The 12,802-nt window shown below is 43.5% G+C and overlaps 1 protein-coding gene across 1 annotated transcript in view; it reads right to left on the reverse strand.

Moving 5' to 3' along the window:
• The window catches only part of LOC139405437 (glucagon receptor-like), a 56,108-nt gene extending 44,023 nt beyond the window's left edge, over positions 1-12,085 (reverse strand). Inside the window, exon 1 of the mRNA XM_071147765.1 lies at positions 11,753-12,085. The gene's annotated coding sequence lies outside the window, so the exon portion shown is untranslated. The remainder of the gene's footprint in view (positions 1-11,752) is intronic.
• Between the last annotated feature and the right edge of the window lie 717 nt (positions 12,086-12,802).

The raw sequence follows: 12,802 nt of genomic DNA on the forward strand, positions 1-12,802 counted from the left end.
GTTAGAGCATTGATATGACCGAGAGAGTTAACTTGTTAGCATTAGCACATCACACATTTTTCTATGGGAAATACTAACCGTTCCCCTTCTTGGTAATAAATGTGTTTGATCAAGCCAATCTCTCCATTCTGGAGTCATTTCCTGGAGCTTGTGTTAGCTTGTCGGCTAAATGTGATATGTTATCCTATAGGAAATGCTAACGGTTCCCCGTCTTGGTAATAAGTGTCTTTGAGTGATTTCCCGGAGTGGAGCAGTTACAGCGTCTGGCGTTGATGACATCAGCAGACAGAGTTAATGGGATTTTTTCTGGGAGATAAAATGCTATAGAGAGAGTTTAACCAGGCTCCGCCAATCTGGTCTGCTGCTAATGGTGTGTGTGTGTGTGTGTGTGTGTGTGTGTGTGTGTGTGTGTGTGTGTGTGTGTGTGTGTGTGTGTGTGTGTGTGTGTGTGTGTGTGTGTGTGTGTGTGTGTGTCAGAAGCGATGTGCTCAGACCAGTATGGGTTGATGTTGATGAAATAAACTGTTGTGTTTATAGACCTGCTTTTAACATGTATATGTACACACACTACAGACACTACACACACTACACACTACACACGCACTACACACTACACACTACACACACACACACACACACACACACACACACACACAAACACACACACAGAGAGAGACCACGCCAAACATATAATTACAGCCAGGTCACCAGTGATACAAGTCAGTATTTGATGTCCATCCATGTCAGAGGTCAACGGGAGATGACGTGGAAACCGGTGTCTAGGGGCAACAGTTAACGCTGTTACCTTCAAGACGGTTTCGCTTTTACTGGGATGTTGTGGGCGAGGATGGTGGATGGGTAACCATCTGCCTCTATTCATAACACCTGACACACACACACACACACACACACACACACACCTGACACACACACACACACACGGTCATCCCCCTCTTGCGGTCATCCCCCTCTTCAAAGGGGGGGACACTCTTGACCCAAACTGCTACAGACCTATATCTATCCTACCATGCCTTTCTAAGGTCTTCGAAAGCCAAGTCAACAAACAGATTACCGACCATTTCGAATCTCACCATACCTTCTCTGCTATGCAATCTGGTTTCAGAGCTGGTCATGGGTGCACCTCAGCCACGCTCAAGGTCCTAAACGATATCTTAACCGCCATCGATAAGAAACATTACTGTGCAGCCGTATTCATTGATCTGGCCAAGGCTTTCGACTCTGTCAATCACCACATCCTCACCGGGCAGACTCAACTGCCTTGGTTTCTCAAATGATTGCCTCGCCTGGTTCACCAACTACTTCTCTGATAGAGTTCAGTGTGTCAAATCGGAGGGTCTGTTGTCCGGACCTCTGGCAGTCTCTATGGGGGTGCCACAGGGTTCAATTCTTGGACCGACTCTCTTCTCTGTATACATCAATGAGGTCGCTCTTGCTGCTGGTGAGTCTCTGATCCACCTCTACGCAGACAACACCATTCTGTATACTTCCGGCCCTTCTTTGGACACTGTGTTAACAACCCTCCAGGCAAGCTTCAATGCCATACAACTCTCCTTCTGTGGCCTCCAATTGCTCTTAAATACAAGTAAAACTAAATGCATGCTCTTCAACCGATCGCTACCTGCACCTACCCGCCTGTCCAACATCACTACTCTGGACGGCTCTGACTTAGAATACGTGGACAACTACAAATACTTAGGTGTCTGGTTAGACTGTAAACTCTCCTTCCAGACCCATATCAAACATCTCCAATCCAAAGTTAAATCTAGAATTGGCTTCCTATTTCGCAACAAAGCATCCTTCACTCATGCTGCCAAACATACCCTTGTAAAACTGACCATCCTACCAATCCTCGACTTTGGCGATGTCATTTACAAAATAGCCTCCAATACCCTACTCAACAAATTGGATGCAGTCTATCACAGTGCAATCCGTTTTGTCACCAAAGTCCCATATACTACCCACCATTGCGACCTGTACGCTCTCGTTGGCTGGCCCTCGCTTCATACTCGTCGCCAAACCCACTGGCTCCATGTCATCTACAAGACCCTGCTAGGTAAAGTCCCCCCTTATCTCAGCTCGCTGGTCACCATAGCATCTCCCACCTGTAGCACACGCTCCAGCAGGTATATCTCTCTAGTCACCCCCAAAACCAATTATTTCTTTGGCCGCCTCTCTTTCCAGTTCTCTGCTGCCAATGACTGGAACGAACTACAAAAATCTCTGAAACTGGAAACACTTATCTCCCTCACTAGCTTTAAGCACCAACTGTCAGAGCAGCTCACAGATTACTGCACCTGTACATAGCCCACCTATAATTTAGCCCAAACAACTACCTCTTTCCCAACTGTATTTAATTTATTTATTTATTTTGCTCCTTTGCACCCCATTATTTGTATTTCTACTTTGCACATTCTTCCATTGCAAAACTACCATTCCAGTGTTTTACTTGCTATATTGTATTTACCTTGCCACCAAGGCCTTTTTTCCCTTCTCACCTCATTTGCTCACATTGTATATAGACTTGTTTATACTGTATTATTGACTGTATGTTTGTTTTACTCCATGTGTAACTCTGTGTTGTTGTATGTGTCGAACTGCTTTGCTTTATCTTGGCCAGGTCGCAATTGTAAATGAGAACTTGTTCTCAACTTGCCTACCTGGTTAAATAAAGGTGAAATAAATAAATAAATAAACACACACACACACACACACACACACACACACACACACACATACACACACACACACACACACACACACACACACACACACACACACACACACACACACACACACACACACACACACACAGAGAGACCGCGCCAAACATATAATTACAGCCAGGTCACCAGTGATACAAGTCAGTATTTGATGTCCATCCATGTCAGAGGTCAACGGGAGATGATGTGGAAACCGGTGTCTAGGGGCAACAGTTAACGCTGTTACCTTCAAGACGGTTTCGCTTTTACTAGGATGTTGTGGGCGAGGATGGTGGATGGGTAACCATCTGCCTCTATACATAACACCTGACACACACACACACACACACACACACACACACACACACACACACATACACACTGCCAAACGTGTAATTCAGGTCTGTACACGTCACTCTCTCACCAACTAGATCTCACAGTCTCATGTCAGAATTAAACGTTCATCCATGTTTCTCAAACTTCAAGTTTCAAAGTTGTTCCAAATGTTACGTTTCAAAGTGTTGAAGGTTTGGTGAATGGTTAGAGTAAGGTAAAGGTTTGGTATGAACACTGAATGGTTAGAGTAAGGTGAAGGTTTGGTATTAACACTGAATGGTTAGAGTAAGGTAAAGGTTTGGTATTAACACTGAATGGTTAGAGTAAGGTAAAGGTTTGGTATTAACACTGAATGGTTAGAGTAAGGTAAAGGTTTGGTATGAACACTGAATGGTTAGAGTAAGGTGAAGGTTTGGTATTAACACTGAATGGTTAGAGTAAGGTAAAGGTTTGGTATGAACACTGAATGGTTAGAGTAAGGTAAAGGTTTGGTATGAACACTGAATGGTTAGAGTAAGGTAAAGGTTTGGTATGAACACTGAATGGTTAGAGTAAGGTAAAGGTTTGGTATGAACACTGAATGGTTAGAGTAAGGTAAAGGTTTGGTATTAACACTGAATGGTTAGAGTAAGGTAAAGGTTTGGTATTAACACTGAATGGTTAGAGTAAGGTAAAGGTTTGGTATTAACACTGAATGGTTAGAGTAAGGTAAAGGTTTGGTATTAACACTGAATGGTTAGAGTCGGGTAAAGGTTTGGTATGAACACTGAATGGTTAGAATAAGGTAAAGGTTTGGTATTAACACTGAATGGTTAGAGTAAGGTAAAGGTTTGGTATTAACACTGAATGGTTAGAGTAAGGTAAAAGTTTGGTATTAACACTGAATGGTTAGAGTAAGGTGAAGGTTTGGTATGAACACTGAATGGTTAGAGTAAGGTGAAGGTTTGGTATTAACACTGAATGGTTAGAGTAAGGTAAAGGTTTGGTATTAACACTGAATGGTTAGAGTAAGGTAAAGGTTTGGTATTAACACTGAATGGTTAGAGTAAGGTAAAGGTTTGGTATTAACACTGAATGGTTAGAGTAAGGTAAAGGTTTGGTATTAACACTGAATGGTTAGAGTAAGGTAAAGGTTTGGTATTAACACTGAATGGTTAGAGTAAGGTAAAGGTTTGGTATTAACACTGAATGGTTAGAGTAAGGTGAAGGTTTGGTATTAACACTGAATGGTTAGAGTAAGGTGAAGGTTTGGTATTAACACTGAATGGTTAGAGTAAGGTGAAGGTTTGGTATGAACACTGAATGGTTAGAGTAAGGTGAAGGTTTGGTATTAACACTGAATGGTTAGAGTAAGGTAAAGGTTTGGTATGAACACTGAATGGTTAGAGTAAGGTAAAGGTTTGGTATTAACACTGAATGGTTAGAGTAAGGTAAAGGTTTGGTATTAACACTGAATGGTTAGAGTAAGGTGAAGGTTTGGTATTAACACTGAATGGTTAGAGTAAGGTAAAGGTTTGGTATGAACACTGAATGGTTAGAGTAAGGTAAAGGTTTGGTATTAACACTGAATGGTTAGAGTAAGGTAAAGGTTTGGTATGAACACTGAATGGTTAGAGTAAGGTAAAGGTTTGGTATTAACACTGAATGGTTAGAGTAAGGTAAAGGTTTGGTATTAACACTGAATGGTTAGAGTAAGGTAAAGGTTTGGTATTAACACTGAATGGTTAGAGTAAGGTAAAGGTTTGGCATTAACATTGAATGGTTAGAGTAAGGTAAAGGTTTGGTATTAACACTGAATGGTTAGAGTCAGGTAAAGGTTTGGTATGAACACTGAATGGTTAGAGTAAGGTAAAGGTTTGGTATTAACACTGAATGGTTAGAGTCAGGTAAAGGTTTGGTATTAACACTGAATGGTTAGAGTAAGGTGAAGGTTTGGTATGAACACTGAATGGTTAGAGTAAGGTGAAGGTTTGGTATGAACACTGAATGGTTAGAGTAAGGTGAAGGTTTGGTATTAACACTGAATGGTTAGAGTAAGGTAAAGGTTTGGTATTAACACTGAATGGTTAGAGTAAGGTAAAGGTTTGGTATTAACACTGAATGGTTAGAGTAAGGTAAAGGTTTGGTATTAACACTGAATGGTTAGAGTAAGGTAAAGGTTTGGTATTAACACTGAATGGTTAGAGTAAGGTAAAGGTTTGGTATTAACACTGAATGGTTAGAGTAAGGTGAAGGTTTGGTATTAACACTGAATGGTTAGAGTAAGGTAAAGGTTTGGTATGAACACTGAATGGTTAGAGTAAGGTGAAGGTTTGGTATTAACACTGAATGGTTAGAGTAAGGTAAAGGTTTGGTATTAACACTGAATGGTTAGAGTAAGGTAAAGGTTTGGTATTAACACTGAATGGTTAGAGTAAGGTAAAGGTTTGGTATGAACACTGAATGGTTAGAGTCAGGTAAAGGTTTGGTATTAACACTGAATGGTTAGAGTAAGGTAAAGGTTTGGTATTAACACTGAATGGTTAGAGTAAGGTGAAGGTTTGGTATTAACACTGAATGGTTAGAGTCAGGTAAAGGTTTGGTATTAACACTGAATGGTTAGAGTAAGGTGAAGGTTTGGTATTAACACTGAATGGTTAGAGTAAGGTAAAGGTTTGGTATTAACACTGAATGGTTAGAGTAAGGTAAAGGTTTGGTATGAACACTGAATGGTTAGAGTAAGGTAAAGGTTTGGTATTAACACTGAATGGTTAGAGTAAGGTAAAGGTTTGGTATTAACACTGAATGGTTAGAGTAAGGTAAAGGTTTGGTATGAACACTGAATGGTTAGAGTCGGGTAAAGGTTTGGTATGAACACTGAATGGTTAGAGTAAGGTGAAGGTTTGGTATTAACACTGAATGGTTAGAGTAAGGTAAAGGTTTGGTATGAACACTGAATGGTTAGAGTAAGGTAAAGGTTTGGTATTAACACTGAATGGTTAGAGTAAGGTAAAGGTTTGGTATTAACACTGAATGGTTAGAGTAAGGTAAAGGTTTGGGAAAGGCTCAAAACAAAAATATCACAAACAACTTTCTGTCTCTGGATTTGCACATGCAACCTTTGCTCCGCCCATCCTCCTTCCCCGCCCATCCTCCTTCCCCGTCCAACCTTTGCTCCGCCCATCCTCCTTCCCCGTCCAACCTTTGCTCCGCCCATCCTCCTTCCCCGTCCAACCTTTGCTCCGCCCATCCTCCTTCCCCGTCCAACCTTTGCTCCGCCCATCCTCCTTCCCCGTCCAACCTTTGCTCCGCCCATCCTCCTTCCTCGTCCAACCTTTGCTCCGCCCATCCTCCTTCCCCGTCCAACCTTTGCTCCGCCCATCCTCCTTCCCCGTCCAACCTTTGCTCCGCCCATCCTCCTTCCCCGTCCAACCTTTGCTCCGCCCATCCTTCTTCCCCATCCAACCTTTGCTCCGCCCATACTCCTTCCCCATCCAACCTTTGCTCCGCCCATCCTCCTTCCCCGTCCATCCTCCTTCCCCTTCCAACCTTTGCTCCGCCCATCCTCCTTCCCCGTCCAACCTTTGCTCCGCCCATCCTCCTTCTCCGTCCAACCTTTGCTCCGCCCATCCTCCTTCCCCGTCCAACCTTTGCTCCGCCCATCCTCCTTCCCCGCCCATCCTCCTTCCCCGTCCATCCTCCTTCCCCGTCCAATCTTTGCTCCGCCCATCCTCCTTCCCCATCCAACCTTTGCTCCGCCCATCCTCCTTCCCTGTCCAACCTTTGCTCCGCCCATCCGCCTTCCCTGTCCAACCTTTGCTCCGCCCATCCGCCTTCCCCGTCCACAACACCCCAGCAAAATACAAAACCTACTTGAAAGTAACAACGCTCACCGTTGCCCCTAGTGACCGGTTTCCAACGTCGTCTCCCGACGTCCTCAGACACGGACGGACGTTGATTACCGACTTGTATCACAGGTGACCTGCCTGCTGTCACACACCTCCTCTGGTTTAGGTACATGTATCACAGGTGACCTGCCTGCTGTCACACACCTCCTCTGGCTTAGGTACATGTATCACAGGTGACCTGCCTGCTGTCACACACCTCCTCTGGCTTAGGTTCATGTATCACAGGTGACCTGCCTGCTGTCACACACCTCCTCTGGCTTAGGTTCATGTTAAATGTATCACAGGTGACCTGCCTGCTGTCACACACCTCCTCTGGCTTAGGTACATGTATCACAGGTGACCTGCCTGCTGTCACACACCTCCTCTGGCTTAGGTTCATGTATCACAGGTGACCTGCCTGCTGTCACACACCTCCTCTGGCTTAGGTTCATGTTAAATGTATCACAGGTGACCTGCCTGCTGTCACACACCTCCTCTGGCTTAGGTACATGTATCACAGGTGACCTGCCTGCTGTCACACACCTCCTCTGGCTTAGGTACATGTTACATGTAATGCGTGTTCAATGAACCATAGATTTAACACCGCACATCCCCCACAAAACAAACAGAATGATTAGAAATAACCGTAAAGGATCAAACTAATGATGTTTTGTCTCTAACCTTTCAGTGACCTGTGGTGAATACCAAGGAAAGAACGTGTGTGTGTGTGTGTGTGTGTGTGTGTGTGTGTGTGTGTGTGTCTGTGTGTGTGTGTGTGTGTCTGTGTGTGTGTGTGTGTGTGTGTGTGTGTGTGTCTCTGTGTGTGTGTGTGTGTGTGTGTGTGTGTGTGTGTGTCTGTGTGTGTGTGTGTGTGTGTGTGTGTGTGTGTGTGTGTGTGTGTGTGTGTGTGTCTGTGTGTGTGTGTGTGTGTGTGTGTGTGTGTGTCTCTGTGTGTGTGTGTGTGTGTGTGTGTGTGTGTGTCTGTGTGTGTGTGTGTGTGTGTGTGTGTGTGTGTGTGTGTGTGTGTGTGTGTGTGTGTGTGTGAGTGTCTGTGTGTGTGTGTGTGTCTGTGTGTGTGTGTGTGTGTGTGTGTGTGTGTGTGTGTGTGTCTCTGTGTGTGTGTGTGTGTGTGTGTGTGTGTGTGTGTGTGTCTGTGTGTGTGTGTGTGTGTGTGTGTGTGTGTGTGTGTGTGTGTGTGTGTGTGTGTGTGTGTGTGTGTGTGTGTGTGTGTGTGTGTCTGTGTGTGTGTGTGTGTGTGTGTGTGTGTGTGTGTGTGTGTGTATGCTACATAACTTAACTCATGCTGGAATCATAAATCAATATTCAATGTAAAAATCTAATGGATTATTCTGCAGTATGGAGGCAATGTGAAACACGCCCAAAAGGATTGTCTGGCTGCCCCCATAGTAGAATCCTTTATGGTTCCAGCCTATGTGGAATGTGTTCTACATGGAACCCAAAATGGTTCTACCTCAAAACTTATAGAGTTACTCAAAGGTTTCACCTATGGGTACAGTACTCTCACACAAACTCTCGCTTTTGCGTGACACACACACACACACACATGAGTACATACACGCTGTCGTTGGCTTAAACACACACACATGACTACATACACGCTGTTGTTGGGTTAAACACACACACACGAATACATACATGCTGTCGTTGGCTTAAACACACACACATGAATATATACACGCTGTCTTGGGTTAAATACACACACACACACTAATACCAACACACTGTCATTGGCTTAAATACACACACACACACACACACTAATACCAACACACTGTCATTGGCTTAAATACACACACACACACACACACATCCTGTGATATGTGTGTGTGTGTGTACCACAGAGTTGTTTATGAAACAGACAACTGCATACCAGAGTGAAGTGGACCAGCTAAAACCTCACACGGGGATGAGGGTATAGGGACTGGAATCGCTCTCTCTTTCTCTCTCTTTCTCCATATCTCTCTCTTTCTCTCTCCCTCTCTATTTCTTTCTTTCTTTATCTCTCCGAACACCATGGATCTCTTTCTCTCTCTCTCTTTTCTCTTTTCTCTCTCTGCTGTTCTTATACCTTTCCTGTCATACATTTCTCCCTCTTCCAAAGAGAGACAGAGAGACAGGGGGAGGGAGAGAGAGAAAGGATGATAGAGAGGACGAGAGGAGTGGATGATGGAGAGAAATTAAGAGAGAGAAAGGATGAAAGGAAAGAAAAGAGAGAGTGGTAGAGAATGGGAAGGCGAGAGGGGAAGCAGAAAGAGAGAGAGAAGTCGAGAGGAGAAGGGGTTAGGCTTCTGTACTGCTGATGTGACACAATGCAGGGTGTGTGTGTCTGTTTCTGTGTGTGTGCGCATGTGTCATTGTTAGCTCAAGCAGTCCCCCCTCCTCCTTATCTCGGTGCATTTGCATAGTTAGTCACCGGAGCTAAACACAGAGCCGAGGGAGGCTTGTTCTTGGAGAGATAGTAGACGGGCCGCCTGGTGGAAACGGGAGTGGACCCGCGGGACTCACCGCATGTCATTGTGATGGCTCATTTACATGAGTTGTTTATTTCGGTCTTTCTCAGAACGGAAGCCCGTTGGCCGAAAGTCAGAAGTCGCGCGCAACTTCGTTAGGTTATTACACAGTCTACTGCAACTAGACAATAGGTGACGTTCTCTCAGATATATGTAGCATGTTGCTGGATAGAACTAACAGAAAAGCGATGAATCTAACGGCTCTTTTGAAAGATTTCAGTTTGTCTTTCAAAGAAAAAACTCCACCCCAAAAACGATACTTTGGTATTTGTTTCATTAGTCGTTGTTGATATAGCCCCAACATATGTTGCTTGTCAACAATCAAGTTTTCAAGATATATAACTTTCAAAATATAGAAATACAGCCGGTATGATGCATTTTGGTTTTTGTAGTTTTTAGGTTTTCCTTGAAGGGTCAAATATTCACTTAATAGTTTGACTGTTTCCAAGTTGTCCATAATAAGGCTTTATATGATTAGAAGACTATAGTTATTAGAAGACCGTGCCAGAACTCAAAAAGCATACGACGAAGAGAGAGAGAGAGAGAGAGGACGAGATATATATATATATATATATATATAGAGAGAGAGAGAGAGAGAGAGGACGAGATATATATATATATAGAGAGAGAGACAGAGAGGGAGAGGACGAGAGAGAGAGAGGACGAGAGACAGAGAGAGAGAGAGAGAGAGAGAGATAGAGACAGAGACAGAGAGAGACAGAGAGAGGGAGAGTTATATCGGTGTGCAAGATAATGGGTGTGAGGGGAACCCCGAAGCCACACACACACACACACACACACACACACACACAGTTATATAAGAATGGACAGGGGATCGCCATACAGAGCAGATCACTAAAATCCGGTCTGGAATACACGAGGACTCCGGTTCTCATTTTATGCATTTTAGGATCATGATTCAACCTAAGAAGTCTAAATTGTAGTATTATAACCATGGAAACGCACATTAACATTATGCTAATCATAGTTTACTCCAGCAAAGGCAACCAATGTGCGTAAAGTTGCCTATGGAGAAACGGGCGGTGTGTAGGCTATACGCTCTGAATGTCCTGTAAAACAGCGAGCTACAGTATAGGCTACAGTATAGGCTACAGTATAGGCTACAGTATAGGCTACAGTATAGGCTATATAATTGAATACAGTATAGGCTACAGTATAGGCTACAGTATAGGCTATAGAATTGGATACAGTATAGGCTACAGTATAGGCTACAGTATAGGCTATAGAATTGGATACAGTATAGGCTACAGTATAGGCTACAGTATAGGCTACAGTCTAGGCTATAGAATTGAATACAGTATAGGCTACAGTATAGGCTACAGTATAGGCTATAGAATTGGATACAGTATAGGCTACAGTATAGGCTACAGTATAGGCTTCAGTATAGGCTACAGTATAGGCTACAGTATAGGCTATATAATTGGCTACAGTATAGGCTACAGTATAGGCTACAGTATAGGCTACAGTATAGGCTATAGAATTGGCTACAGTATAGGCTACAGTATAGGCTACAGTATAGGCTACAGTATAGGCTACAGTATAGGCTATAGAATTGGCTACAGTATAGGATACAGTATAGGCTACAGTATAGGCTACAGTATAGGCTATATAATTGGCTACAGTATAGGCTACAGTATAGGCTACAGTATAGGCTACAGTATAGGCTATAGAATTGGCTACAGTATAGGCTACAGTATAGGCTACAGTATAGGCTACAGTATAGGCTACAGTATAGGCTACAGTATAGGCTACAGTATAGGCTATAGAATTGGCTACAGTATAGGCTACAGTATAGGCTACAGTATAGGCTACAGTATAGGCTATATAATTGGCTACAGTATAGGCTACAGTATAGGCTACAGTATAGGCTATAGAATTGGCTACAGTATAGGCTACAGTATAGGCTACAGTATAGGCTACAGTATAGGCTACAGTATAGGCTACAGTATAGGCTACAGTATAGGCTACAGTATAGGCTACAGTATAGGCTATAGAATTGGCTACAGTATAGGCTACAGTATAGGCTACAGTATAGGCTACAGTATAGGCTACAGTATAGGCTACAGTATAAACACAACAGATACCAACAACAGATCAACAGTATTCCTTACTCAACTTCAAAACATCAGCTCTCACTCTCTGGTCACAAACTCACCCAGTCAGATAGTGAGTACTGGGTAATTGAGAGCCGAAGCGGGGATTGAACCAGGGAGTCAGTGCCCCTAGAAAACGTTCCCTAGTCATAGCCTGGAGGGTGAATGAATGTAAAGCACTTTACCTTGACTGCATATTATGAGTTACTGTCGCGTCCCCTGTCACCCCCACGCCGGCGCTCATCCTCCAGCCACAGCCACGGACACAGGTAACATCCACATTACATTAAGTAAAAACAACCGACACACATATCCCCAAACAAGTCCAACAGTCAAAAAGGAAATTCAAAAAAATTAAAGAACGTTAATTTGGATATATTTCGTCCAGGGAGTTCGGTGACTTGTGACTAAAAGAGAGAGTCAATAACTCATTGTAAAGGTTTGTTCGTGATCAAGGTCCGTTAAATGTTTGTTTTTTTTAAATCTTGTCCCAGGAGCGAGACGCACGGAGTTGTACGCGTCGGACGGTTTCCGGTGCTGAAATGAGAAGGGCGAACTGCGCTCGGTGCGGAAAAGAAGAGTCCGTTTTTTTCTGCTCTAGGGTGACGTCGGCAGGTACGCTCCGCGCGGCCTTTGAGGAGCTTCCGAGTGTCCTATAAATTAATAATTTAGTATAGACATGAAATCAAATGACAGTATAAATAAAGTATTGGGTAACTGTGAGGACATATGATATGGGGAGTTGAAGCAGAAAGGGGGAGATACACCCAAACCGTTCAAGATTAACGTTGACATTGGACTTGTGTGCTGAAGAAGTTGGGAAATGCCTTTAAACATGCCAATAGATGCTACAGTGTCTGATTTTGTAATCCAATGACTCTGGGTCAGAAGGCTGCGTGTTCAATCCCGTTTGTTGACACAATTTTATTTTATTTTGGGGTTTAACCCTTTGCCAAACCTTAGAATAAGTGCCTAAACGTAATGTTGTAACTCAATCTTAAACATTAACCATTCAGAATGAGTGTCTTAACGTAACCCTTCACTTCTAAACTTGACGGTTGGAGAAATGGAACGACACAGAGCAGCAGGAGAATCAAAAAACGCTTCGAAATTTGACATTTTGGAGTTCGTGGATGAACGTCTAATTGTTGAGCCCGCAGGTGAAGAATCCGGATGTGGAGGTCCTGGGCTGGCGTGGTTACACGTGGTCTGCGGTAGTGAAGCCGGATGTGGAG

The sequence above is a fragment of the Oncorhynchus clarkii genome, unplaced genomic scaffold (assembly GCF_045791955.1).
Source record: "Oncorhynchus clarkii lewisi isolate Uvic-CL-2024 unplaced genomic scaffold, UVic_Ocla_1.0 unplaced_contig_2377_pilon_pilon, whole genome shotgun sequence".
Taxonomy (NCBI): Eukaryota; Metazoa; Chordata; class Actinopteri; order Salmoniformes; family Salmonidae; genus Oncorhynchus; species Oncorhynchus clarkii.